We start from the raw sequence: 12,721 nt of genomic DNA on the forward strand, positions 1-12,721 counted from the left end.
CTCGGGGCTCTGAAAAAACGAACAAAGTAGTGCTCAGTACGACAGTAAAATAGAGAGAAAATTGATACAGAAACAATATAGTTATGAGAGAGAGGGAGGGTAGTTTTCGGTTGCACCCGTGCTCGATCACTGTCTGGGGACTGGATAGGACCGGGATGTATAAAACCTTGCCTGGGGGAACGAAACGCCCCTCTGATCTTCTGCCACTGCCTAGATCCTGCCTCTGATCCGCAGACCGCCTCCGACGTTCAGCCCTGCGACTCTCTACCAGATATACAGACAAAGCCCGGCACCGTGGTGGGTCCATCTCCGCTCCATCCTTTTTTGCACCCCTTGTCTCCCTATCCAGTCCTGTGTGATTGGTGCGGTACCCGGCTTAGCCGCATCAACACACACTTGCCCTCCGCAAGATAAATTAGAAAATTGGAACACTTATACTGCTTCATGGGGCATAGCTGCACCCCCCACCCCCCGATCTTGAAACATTTGACGCCCCCGCCCTTACCCCCTTCCCGAACCACCATCACCTTAGCTGGACAAAAACAATAGACACGAATGGTGTGTGTTGAAAGAAAACACCTGCTGCGTGCTTTATTTGGCAAGAGTTAATTTACGGGTGCTCCGTGTACAGTGCATCACAGTGACAGGATTCTACTCTGCACTGGTGTTTTGTATATGCTGGTGAAGATATTCTTGGCCAACATAATTATAGGGAAGGTTACACAGAAGAATGGCACGTGCCAGTGATTATGACTTCTGCAAAACCTTAAATCCATCACTTTTTGTTTTGGTGGGAAACTGGAGATCATTAACAAGGACTGTGTGTCGCTCACAGGTAATTGGATGTCACTGCTTATGATGTCATGTTGTGTGATGGCATTCTGTAGAATATAATTTCCCAGGACATCATCTGGGTCAAAAGTTGCACCAAATGGTTCACCCACCTACCCTACCCTACCCCACCCCACCCGCGCAAATTCAAAAGTTGTCACCACTTCACCTATTCCTTCAACCGCAGCCCTTTAAAAAAAAAACACCTATGCAACTGGAAATCTTTGCAAAAGCATTAAACTAAATAATGCCCAGTACTGTGAGTTGTGAATTATGGCCATATGTGCCCTGAGTCACATTGAAATATTATGACCCCATAAGTCTCTTTTCCATTTCATGGCACAGACAGGACATGTTGAAATGAGCAACAAGTTTTAACATGGAAATTACATTTGGGGAGATATGGTAGAAAAATAAGAATTAGAGATTTATTTCCACTGCATCGTCTGCCATTCAATGATAACTTTAAGTGTGAAAAGATTCTGATTATCAAATGGAGCAGCATGAAAAACCTTTAAAAAATATCCCCTGCCGAAACCCGGGATCGAACCAGGGACCTTTAGATCTTCAGTTTAAAACTCTCCCAACTGAGCTATTTCCCAGGACCGTTTGTGCCCTTCGGTCGTCTTGCAAAGAAACAGACATCTGCAATCCTAGACCTTATTTCCTTCCTTTTTTGTTGTTGTAATATTGCCCCAGTTATAGCATCGGATTTTCCATTTCTTTGCTTATTCTGTAACCAGCAAGTACAATGGAACAAAACGGGTGGGATGTCAGGAAGGAGAAAATGCTCGCCAAATCATTTCGAAAGAAAAATCGCATTTTCGGCTCCAGGTGCAACTTTCACGTTCACGGAGCCTCTCTCCATCGTGCTGTTTCTTGTAGATGTGTGATGGGCCCTTGGCTGTGTTCTAAGTTGATCTTTAAGTACTTTCGAACCAAACCCGCGCTGTACTCTTGGTGTCAAAAAATCACGCGGTATACAGCCTGATAATTAGGTTGAATTTAAGGCATTGAAGTGCAACTATAGGGAGCAGAATCAATATTGAAATCACACGTATAAACAATGCTATCTTTCACGTTGTGTGCTGGTCATTCAGCATGCCATTTGCAAGCGCTTGTACATGTATCCTTCGATAGTTCAGTTGGTAGAGCGGAGGACTGTAGTGAGGTAATCAGATATCCTTAGGTCGCTGGTTCAAATCCGGCTAATAAAACACTTCTGCCACGTAATATCAATGGAAACCGCACACTTATACTGCGCTGTATTTGGTCACATTGAACGACCGGTTCTCAACATTTTTATGACTTTTGGAAACCAGATTGTGATCGTTTGTGCTGGTTGAAAGGTGAGTTGTCTTCCTTTTTAGCAGGACAAGGTTGCCTGTGCTCGGATTCTGTGTCAAGACTGGAGGCCCGAATTATGCTTACTCTTCTCTTTTCTCGAGCAGCATTAAAGCAAAGAGTATTAAAAAGAAACCATCACAAAAACGACATTTCCCATTAAAACAGCTGTTTGTAGTCCGTTTATGATAGGTCGAATGTTGTTTCCATGTGACTATTGTATCCAATCCTCTCTAACTGCGTCCATAAACCTGGCTTCCTTTCTCTTCCCTTCCTCTTTCTTTGCTGCTTGGGCAGCAGTTAAGTCAAACTTTATTTACAATTGTGTAGAGATATGCGAGACCTACCGGTCTCGCGAGATCTCGTGCGCGGCCGGAAGTGCGGACCCCGCACGCTCAGCGAGGCATTCGAGCGGGAGAAAGCCACGGAGCAGGACGTGCTCCCGGGCGCTCCTTCCAAGAAGAGGCCTCCAAGCCGCAAGAGAGACTCTCAGCATGTACACGAGTTGCATCGCAGCTCCAGGGCCTGTTGCCCATCATTGACTCATATCATATATGTTGCAGATTTACTTGAGTGGCACAGAAGAATAAAAGCACACAACTTACAACCACACCGCCTCCTGTCATTTATTGTGAGAATTACACAACATAATTGGCGACGAGGATCATCACTAAAACCCGCATGGAGCCATGCAAGGAGCGACACCACCACCGCCCTTCCTGCAAACTCCAGGTAGGCTTGCCATTCCGTGGACACAATGGCAACCCTTATTCACAACGTATGTAGAGGCCATGGGCGGTGCGGGCTACTCGGCGGCGAGACGCAGAGCGATGTTATTAAATGCCCTGGGCGTTGAAGGACAGAGGGTGTTTGAGAGTCTCACCCCGGAGCCGGTAGCTGGTGATAATGATGATGAATTCAAGGAGGCTGTGCGAAGGATTGTTAAAAGGTTCGCCAGCAAGGAGAATACCGTCCTGCACAGGATTCGGTTCTACAGCCGCAAACAGGAGGCGTCCGAACCCGTTGATGATTATGTCACCAAACTGCGCGAACTGGCGGCGCTCTGCAGTTTTGGTAACAACGCTGAGACTCTCATCTGCGACATGCTGGTGGTCCACACAAACAGCAGAAAAGTACAAGATAAGTTCATTTTAGAGAAGGAATTGCAGCTGGAAAAAGCTATTGAAATAGCGAGAGCACTTGAGGAGACGGTAGGCAGAAGGAAAGAATTTGCAAGCGGCCACGGCCCTACCGAAGTTCAATCAGTGGCAATCCGCCCAAAGAAGGAGAGGCCGGTCCTCGATGCGAGAGAAGGAAAATGGGGGAAGAAAGAACCGGTGAAATGCCACAGGTGCACCAGCACGAAGCATCTAGACTTCGATAGAGAGTACCCAGCAAGAGACAAGGAGTGCTCAGTATGCAAAAAGATTGGTCACTTCTCAATCATGTCTCGGTGGCGCAACAAAAAGATCACGAGTGTTAACGCTGAACACAACACAGAGAGGGATTCATCCTCGGAAGATGAAGGGAGACCGACAGTCATCATGGTGAACAGCTCACGGGCCAGAAGGGAAAAGCCCCACTGTGCAATCAAAATAAATGGACTGGAAACAAGGGTCATGGCTGATTTGGGTTCTGATCTCACCATAATACCCCTACGCACGTACAAAGAGATGATGGGTACAGAGACGGTCCAAGTACCCAGCACACGGCACAAGCCTACAGTTTTTGGTGGTGCGTCTGTAGACTTGTTGGGCTACATCAAAGGGAAAGTAGAGTTCAAAGGAAGAGAGACCACCACCAAAGTTTACTTTAGTCAAGAAGGCCCAGCGGTATGAGGGTGGGACGACCAGGCGAAACTGAAAATCAAGCTGGACCCCAGCACAGAGGATCAGGTACTGTCAGTCAGTTGGAGGAGCGCACCAGTAGTGAAAAGTGATTACCCCAAACTATTTTTGGAAGAACCTGGTCACATCAAGGGCTTCGTCCACAAAATATTACTCAAAACCAACGCAGTCCCGGTCAAGCACAGATTAAGGCCAGTACCGACAACGGCAAGAGACACACTCAGAAGCCAACTGGACAGAATGAAGAAAGATGGCGTCATCGAAGAAATTGAAGCTTCTGAGTGGCTGAGCCCAGTGGTACTCATAAAGAAACAGAACTCACAAGAGCTAAGAGTATGCATTGACCTCCGCAGCCTAAACCTGGAAGTTATTGCAGACAGCTACCCTCTGCCGAGCATAAATGAGTTAATCCTCATGATGAAGGAAGCCAAAGTATTCTCGAAACTGGACATGAGGAACGCCTACCATCAAATTCAACTGCACAAGGAGTCCAAGCCACTCACCGCTTTCATCACCCTGTTTGGCACGTACCAGTTCACCAAAATGCCATTTGGTTTATCATCTGCAGCCTCAGCGTTTCAACGCATGATGGATGCTCTACTGCGGAACGTCAGGAACGTGGCTTATTTCCAGGATGACATCCTTATCTACGCAAAGGACGAACAGATGCACGACGTCACATTGAGAACAGTCCTCACCAAACTGCAAGAAGCGGGTGTGAGATTAAGGTACAAAAAATGTGTGTTCAAAGCAAAAGAAGTTGTGTATTTGTGGTACAAAATATCAGAGAAAGGTATAAGTCCCAAGCAAAACTTACTGCAGGCCTTAATTAAAGCTCCAGAACCCACCAACAAAGACGAAGTGAGGTCATTCCTCGGGATGGCGGAGTACTATGCAAAATTCATCCCCAAATTCTCGGAAACCTCAGCACCGCTCCGAGAGCTCCTCAAAAAAGGGTCGGAGTACACGTGGCAGGAAGATCAGAAGAAAGCGGTGGAAAGCATAATACAACACATAGTTGAAGCGCCATGCTTGCAACCGTTCAACCCAGAGTGGAGTACAGTCATGACTACAGACGCCAGTGCATATGGACTAGGGGCGGTCCTCACTCAGAAGAAGGGCGACACGGAACATGTGGTAGCGTTTGCCTCGAAAGCCCTATCGTCAGCTGAACAAAACTACTCCACCATAGAGAAGGAGATGTTAGCGTGTACATGGGCTGTGGAACATTTCAGGACATATGTGTGGGGCACGAAGTTCAAGTTGGTTACCGACCATAAGCCCCTCATCCACATGCTCAGCTCAGGTGGCACCAAAGTGTCAACACCCCGATTAGCACGCATAGCAGCAAAACTGCAGGAATACACCTTCGAGGTGCAACACATCTCCGGATGGAAGAATTTGCAGGCAGACTGCATGTCAAGATTGCCAGAGGGCAAGGTCAATGCCACCACTTTCTTACAAGAAGAATGCATTCTAGCATCCATTACAGATCTCAAGGCGCCCGACTACCTGGAACTCAGCGAAAAACACTGGATGGAAGAAGACGGAAAGGATCCTACCATGGTGAGAATCAGAGAATGGATCAAAAACGGATGGCCAGACAAAAGGGCAGTGCCAGAAGGTATGAGACCTTATTGGAAAGTGGCAGATGAGATCTCAGAAGCCGACGGCATAATTATGAAAAACGACCAGATAATCCCGCCCGCAGGCATGAGAAAAATCATTCTGTGCAGGGCCCCTGCGGGCCATCTGGGGAACACCATGACACGTTGCAGAGTGAGAGAAGCCTACTGGTGGCCGTCCATGGACCTGGAGATCCGCACCATGATTGAGAGATGCCATGAGTGTCTCAACAGTGACAAGCGCCTGAAAATCGGACAGGCGCCCATGATTCCCACAGAAACCCCGGAAGCGGTGTGGTCAAAAGTGGGTCTAGACTTCATAGGACCATTGGAGACGATGGCGCCCGAGCATCGGTACGGCATAGTGCTAGTGGACTATTTATCGAAATGGTCGAGGCCGAGTTTGTTCCTAACATCACGACCGCAACCGTAATAGAGGTCCTGACTGCCATTTTTCAGAGCGAAGGGCTCTCCAACGAGTTAGTAACAGACAACGGAGTACAACTTATATCCAGAGATATGGAACTGTTTCTGAGGAAGCACAACATACACCAGAAGAAAGCAGCACTCTACCATCCCCAAGCAAATGGGCTCATCGAGAGGGCCAATAGGTTCATTAAGGGAGCCATCCAATTAGCAACCGCTTCAGGATTGGATCCCCTCAAAACAACAAAAGAGGCCATCGCAGCTCACAGACTGACCCCCAACGGGATCACCCAAATTTCTCCTTTTCGCATGCTGAGAGGGAGGAGAGCAGCATCCACGCTAGTACCGCCATGGTTGGCCAAAGTAAGAGAAGACGAAGAAGTAGACATGTCGGAAGTGGTGTGGAGAATAGAGAACAGCAAGGCACGCATGAAAAGGTGGAGCGACAGAAGAAGAAGGACCAAACAAGAGTCAGAAGTAAAAGAAGGAGATTGGATCAAAATACGGTTACCGACCAAGGATCAGATCACGGGCTCACGGTTCAGCGGACCTGTGAAGGTGATTCACCGAGGAGCCAACCATGTCCGCACCGAAGATGGGCGCACATGGAACATGGAAAGAGTAGCCACGTTTGAAAAGAGGCAAGAGAGAGAAAAGACTTATGAAAGGTCTGAAGCTGAAGGAGTAATGGACAATGAGAGGGGGGAAGAATGAGAGCCAGAGACAGACAGAAGAGAAGTTGAAGGAAATGAGATTCAAGTGGATGCCCCAACTCTCGAGCGAGAAAATGACCAGCAGGACGTGTGCAGTGAGAGAGGCGATCGTCCGCGAAGGGAACACAGAAGACCGGTGAGATACAATGACTATGTATTGCAATGAACTGCCTTTGCATTATCAGGGGGAGGTGTGTAGAGATATCGCGACACCTGCTGGTCTCGCGAGATCTCGTGCGCGGCCGGAAGTGCGGGCCCCGCGCGCTCAGCGAAGCATTCGAGCGGGAGAAAGCCACGGAGCAGGACGCGCTCCCGGGCGCTCCTCCCAAGAAGAGGCCTCCAAGCCACAAGAGAGACTCTCAGCATGTACACGAGTTGTGTCGCAGCTCCAGGGCCTGTTGCCCATCATTGACTCATATCATATATGTTGCGGATTTACTTGAGTGGCACAGAAGAATAAAAGCACACAACTTGCAACAACACTGCCTCCTATCATTTATTGTGAGAATTATACAACAAATTGCTCTAATAACTTACAGGTAATCTTCATTACTCTTAGTCGTACCCTTCCTCGTCACAGCATTTACTTCATGAGGCCCCTGCCTCCGATACAGGACTTTCTTCTATTTCTTTTCTTTTGTCTAACTTCTCCCCTTGACCCTCAGCTTCCTGTTTAACGTATTCAAGCCGCAGCATGGGAACCCCAGTAGGGAGGGAGAGGCGGGTCGTCAGTACTGTGACGAGGAAGAGTAGGATTAGGAATAATGAAGATTGCTGGTAAGTAATCAGAGCATTACCTCCATGTCCACTCTTCCTCAACCCAGTACTTACGTCATGAGGCATACCGTAGCAGCAACAGGGAGAGGTCCCAATGAGACACAGAGTCAGAAGTGCAGCAACAAAAAAAACACCTTTATTGACTCCAATAATCACATCCCAACAGACAAAACACCAACCCTGAAGGAACCATCCCTAGAGTGAGAGACATTCAACTGATAGTGGTTGACAAAGGTGCTCTGATCCGCCCAGGTTTCAGCCAAACCCCTGTAGAGAAACGCCCAAATCTTCTGTAGAGATAACAGCATCTGGCCAGGAAGCAGCCTGTTAGATCGACCCTGAACATGGTCAGGTACAGGCAGGCCAGAAACCAAATAGGACATGGAGACAACAGTACGGATCCACCGGCTAATGAAAACCACAGAGGCCTTACGCCCCGCTCCACGGGGCCACAAGTAACCAAGAGACTATCAGACTGCCGGAAAGGGGCAGTCCGAGCCAAATATTCCAGAACTGCCCGCTGCACCTCAATGGCATGCCAAGCCACCTCGTTCGGCGCCTGGGGTTTCTGAAAAACCGCAGGGAGAACCAGATCCTGAGAAGTGTGAAACTGAGACACAACTTTAGGCAGAAACTTGGGATCACACCGCAAAACCACAGAGTCCGGCAGAACTCTCAAGAAAGAGGGTTGACACAACAGAGCCCCAACCTCCCCCAGCATATGGGCAGACGTGATGGCAATCAGGAAAGCAGTCTTCAGAGTAAGGTGCTTGATATCAATTTCCGACAGGAGCTCAAAGGGATGCCCCTGAAGGAACTTTAAGTCTGGAGGACGATCCCTGGGGGAAGGCCCTTATAGGTACAAGGACGGGAAGCAGAGACACCCCGAAGAAACTTCCCCACCAACACCTCCCCATCCAGGTGGCCATCAGAGTCCCCCAAGAGGATTTTAATGGAGGCCCATTGGGAGCAAAGTGTGGAGATCGCTATGCCCTTGTCAAAACCCTCCTGGAGGAACTGTAGAATAGCGAGTAGACGGTAAGTGATGCAAGTACTCTCCCACCCTCGACACAGTCTGGGCCAAACTTTGCCAGTGTAGGCCAGGTAGCTTGTAGGTTCAACCCCTGCAGTTGCACGTTGCTTTGGCTCTCAGCAGCTGCGGGACAGGACGATCGTCTGTGGCGGGACAGTAGCCTTTTCTCAGCTCACGATGAAGAAAAGAGGACAGTTCCAGTGCAGCACATCACAGGGCACAAGGGGGCAGGCAGGCAAGGCTAATACAATAACCGTCACCACATCCGGGCGATGCAGGTACTGCAAATGCTCACGGCATGGCACACTCTTTTAAATCGCGACCCAGAGGAGCTAGGACAACATTTGGCGGGAGATGGCCCAGGACCACAAGCTAGCGATTCCCCAAGTCTCGAGTTTCAACTCGGAACAGCAGTGCTCCTATGCGATACCCCAGGTTCAAGCTTGTCAGTTTGCTGGATGGCCCAGGAACACTTCTGATGAGGCTCTTTTTGAGGGTAATCAGGAGGTGCTGAGAGTAGTTGTTCCCCCTACTCCAAAGGGTCGAAGCGCACTTGCAGGCCTTCTGTGGTGGATACAAGAGCAGGGGTCTGACGGAACAACAGCAGGCTCAGGGTGCCAAACCTTCCAGCACTTCTCTGGTGGTTCCAAAGGTTTCCTTTGGCAATTCAGGATACTTGGTCCTTATGTAGTTTGGAGAGTCCCAATCCTTTTCCTGGGCATTAGCACACGTGACATGCAGGAGCCCGCGAAAATTGTGGTTTTCACGGGTGGCTGCATGCCCAAAGCCCTTGTCTGATCGAGCTGGGGAAAGACAAAGGGACAAAATGGACAAAGGACAGAACAAAAGACTTTGTGCCACAGCCATTTCGGCAGTGGCCACAGTCTTGAGCCAAACGCAGTAAACGCAGTATGGTTAACTAAAAAGAATTACAAATACTATAAAAGTAAACTGCTGCCACCAGTTTGTCCTAGGCACACCTGTACAGTCACCAGAAAATCCTTAGAGTGTGTCTAGGGCCATAAAACAAAAGGACCCCTATGTGCGGTACTGTAAGGTACTTGGCACAGATCAAAAGTTATCAAGAAATGACAACATAATCAAAGACTAAGGGAAATATAGTTAGTCAGTACTGACAGTATGAAGGACGTGTCAGTATCCCCATAACAGATGAACAAAAGCCCAGAGGAGTGCAGCTGAAGGCTGCGTTCCACAGGAAAAAGTCCGGTTAGGTTAGCCAAACAAAAGCAAAAAGTTTGGAGCGGTCCATAAACAGAGGGAAAATTGCACCTAAGGAAAATCTTCCCTAGCGGTGCTTTATTTGGCAAGAGTTAACTTAGTACGATTCAGCTCTGCACTGGCATCCTGGATATGCCGGTGAAGACATTCTTGGCCTCCTCATCCAGGCACCCGGGCAAATGGCACTAAGGTTGGCAGCTTGAACACTCCTTTCATGGGGGCAAAGCTCCCAGCTGAAACCACTGACCGACCACTTCCCTTGCTGAAATCTCGTAACTCCCTCCATTCCTATCCTTTCCCTCTTTCCCCTTTTTTTTATTTGACCCTCCTCATTTCAATGTACATACTTACCTGTTAGCTGGCAGCTTAGCCCCATGGCAGACGCTGTCTCTTGTTGCAGTTCCCAAACCCCCCCACAACCCTCCTCAATCATTGGATTGCCCTGTGGCCATTACTAAGGACTTGTACCCCTGGGTGCCGTGCTCTAACTCCTGGTTGCAGTGGACCCTTGTGGTCTCAACCTGCACTTTTTTTATGTATACACCTCATAACTCCGCCTCGGGGCTCTGAAAAAACGAACAAAGTAGTGCTCAGTACGACAGTAAAATAGAGAGAAAATTGATACAGAAACAATATAGTTATGAGAGAGAGGGAGGGTAGTTTTCGGTTGCACCCGTGCTCGATCACTGTCTGGGGACTGGATAGGACCGGGATGTATAAAACCTTGCCTGGGGGAACGAAACGCCCCTCTGATCTCCTGCCACTGCCTAGATCCTGCCTCTGATCCGCAGACCGCCTCCGACGTTCAGCCCTGCGACTCTCTACCAGATATACAGACAAAGCCCGGCACCGTGGTGGGTCCATCTCCGCTCCATCCTTTTTTGCACCCCTTGTCTCCCTATCCAGTCCTGTGTGATTGGTGCGGTACCCGGCTTAGCCGCATCAACACACACTTGCCCTCCGCAAGATAAATTAGAAAATTGGAACACTTATACTGCTTCATGGGGCATAGCTGCACCCCCCCCGATCTTGAAACATTTGACGCCCCCGCCCTTACCCCCTTCCCGAACCACCATCACCTTAGCCGGACAAAAACAATAGACACGAGTGGTGTGTGTTGAAAGAAAACACCTGCTGCGTGCTTTATTTGGCAAGAGTTAATTTACGGGTGCTCCGTGTACAGTGCATCACAGTGACAGGATTCTACTCTGCACTGGTGTTTTGTACATGCTGGTGAAGATATTCTTGGCCAACATAATTATAGGGAAGGTTACACAGAAGAATGGCACGTGCCAGTGATTATGACTTCTGCAAAACCTTAAATCCATCACTTTTTGTTTTGGTGGGAAACTGGACATCATTAACAAGGACTGTGTGTCGCTCACAGGTAATTGGATGTCACTGCTTATGATGTCATGTTGTGTGATGGCATTCTGTAGAATATAATTTCCCAGGACATCATCTGGGTGAAAAGTTGCACCAAATGGTTCACCCACCTACCCTACCCTACCCTACCCCACCCCACCCGCGCAAATTCAAAAGTTGTCACCACTTCACCTATTCCTTCAACCGCAGCCCTTTAAAAAAAAAACACGTATGCAACTGGAAATCTTTGCAAAAGCATTAAACTAAATAATGCCCAGTACTGTGAGTTGTGAATTATGGCCATATGTGCCCTGAGTCACATTGAAATATTATGACCCCTATAAGTCTCTTTTCCATTTCATGGCACAGACAGGACATGTTGAAATGAGCAACAAGTTTTAACATGGAAATTACATTTGGGGAGATATGGTAGAAAAATAAGAATTAGAGATTTATTTCCACTGCATCGTCTGCCATTCAATGATAACTTTAAGTGTGAAAAGATTCTGATTATCAAATGGAGCAGCATGAAAAACCTTTAAAAAATATCCCCTGCCGAAACCCGGGACCTTTAGATCTTCAGTCTAACGCTCTCCCAACTGAGCTATTTCGGCTGACTGATTCTGATCTTCGGTCGTCTTGCAAAGAAACAGACATCTGCAATCCTAGACCTTATTTCCTTCCTTTTTTGTTGTTGTAATATTGCCCCAGTTATAGCATCGGATTTTCCATTTCTTTGCTTATTCTGTAACCAGCAAGTACAATGGAACAAAACGTGTGGGATGTCAGGAAGGAGATCAATAGAGCTGCTCGCCGAATCATTTCGAAAGAAAAATCGCATTTTCGGCTCCAGGTGCAACTTTCACGTGCACGGAGCCTCTCTCCATCGTGCTGTTTCTTGTAGATGTGTGATGGGCCCTTGGCTGTGTTCTAAGTTGATCTTTAAGTACTTTCGAACCAAACCCGTGCGGTACTCTTGGTGTCAAAAAATCACGCGGTATACAGCCTGATAATTAGGTTGAATTTAAGGCATTGAAGTGCAACTATAGGGAGCAGGATCAATATTGAAATCACACGTATAAACAATGATATCTTTCACGTTGTGTGCTGGTCATTCAGCATGCCATTTGCAAGGCTTATACATGTATCCTTCGATAGCTCAGTTGGTAGAGCGGAGGACTGTAGTGAGGTAATCAGATATCCTTAGGTCGCTGGTTCAAATCCGGCTCGAAGGACATTTTGCTAATAAAACACTTCTGCCACGTAATATCAATGGAAACCGCACACTTATACTGCGCTGTATTTGGTCACATTGAACGACCGGTTCTCAACATTTTTATGACTTTTGGAAACCAGATTGTGATCGTTTGTGCTGGTTGAAAGGTGAGTTGTCTTCCTTTTTAGCAGGACAAGGTTGCCTGTGCTCGGATTCTGTGTCAAGACTGGAGGCCCGAATTATGCTTACTCTTCTCTTTTCTCGAGCAGCATTAAAGCAAAGAATATTAAAAAGAAACCATCACA

At 47.9% G+C, this 12,721-nt stretch overlaps 2 non-coding genes across 2 annotated transcripts; one reads left to right on the forward strand and one right to left on the reverse strand.

Annotated features, from left to right (window-relative positions):
- Nucleotides 1–1,360: 1,360 nt before the first annotated feature.
- Nucleotides 1,361–1,437, reverse strand: TRNAF-GAA (transfer RNA phenylalanine (anticodon GAA)). Its single transcript has one exon. It is a non-coding gene; the product is annotated as a tRNA-Phe (tRNA).
- A 10,911-nt stretch (nt 1,438–12,348) lies between these two features.
- On the forward strand, nt 12,349–12,435 carry TRNAY-GUA (transfer RNA tyrosine (anticodon GUA)). The gene is given in 2 exon segments: nt 12,349–12,385; nt 12,400–12,435. It is a non-coding gene; the product is annotated as a tRNA-Tyr (tRNA).
- The last annotated feature ends 286 nt before the right edge of the window (nt 12,436–12,721 follow it).

This window comes from Ambystoma mexicanum, assembly GCF_040938575.1.
Source record: "Ambystoma mexicanum isolate Mex_15411 chromosome 12 unlocalized genomic scaffold, UKY_AmexF1_1 Mex_chr12_unloc.2, whole genome shotgun sequence".
Classification (NCBI taxonomy): Eukaryota; Metazoa; Chordata; class Amphibia; order Caudata; family Ambystomatidae; genus Ambystoma; species Ambystoma mexicanum.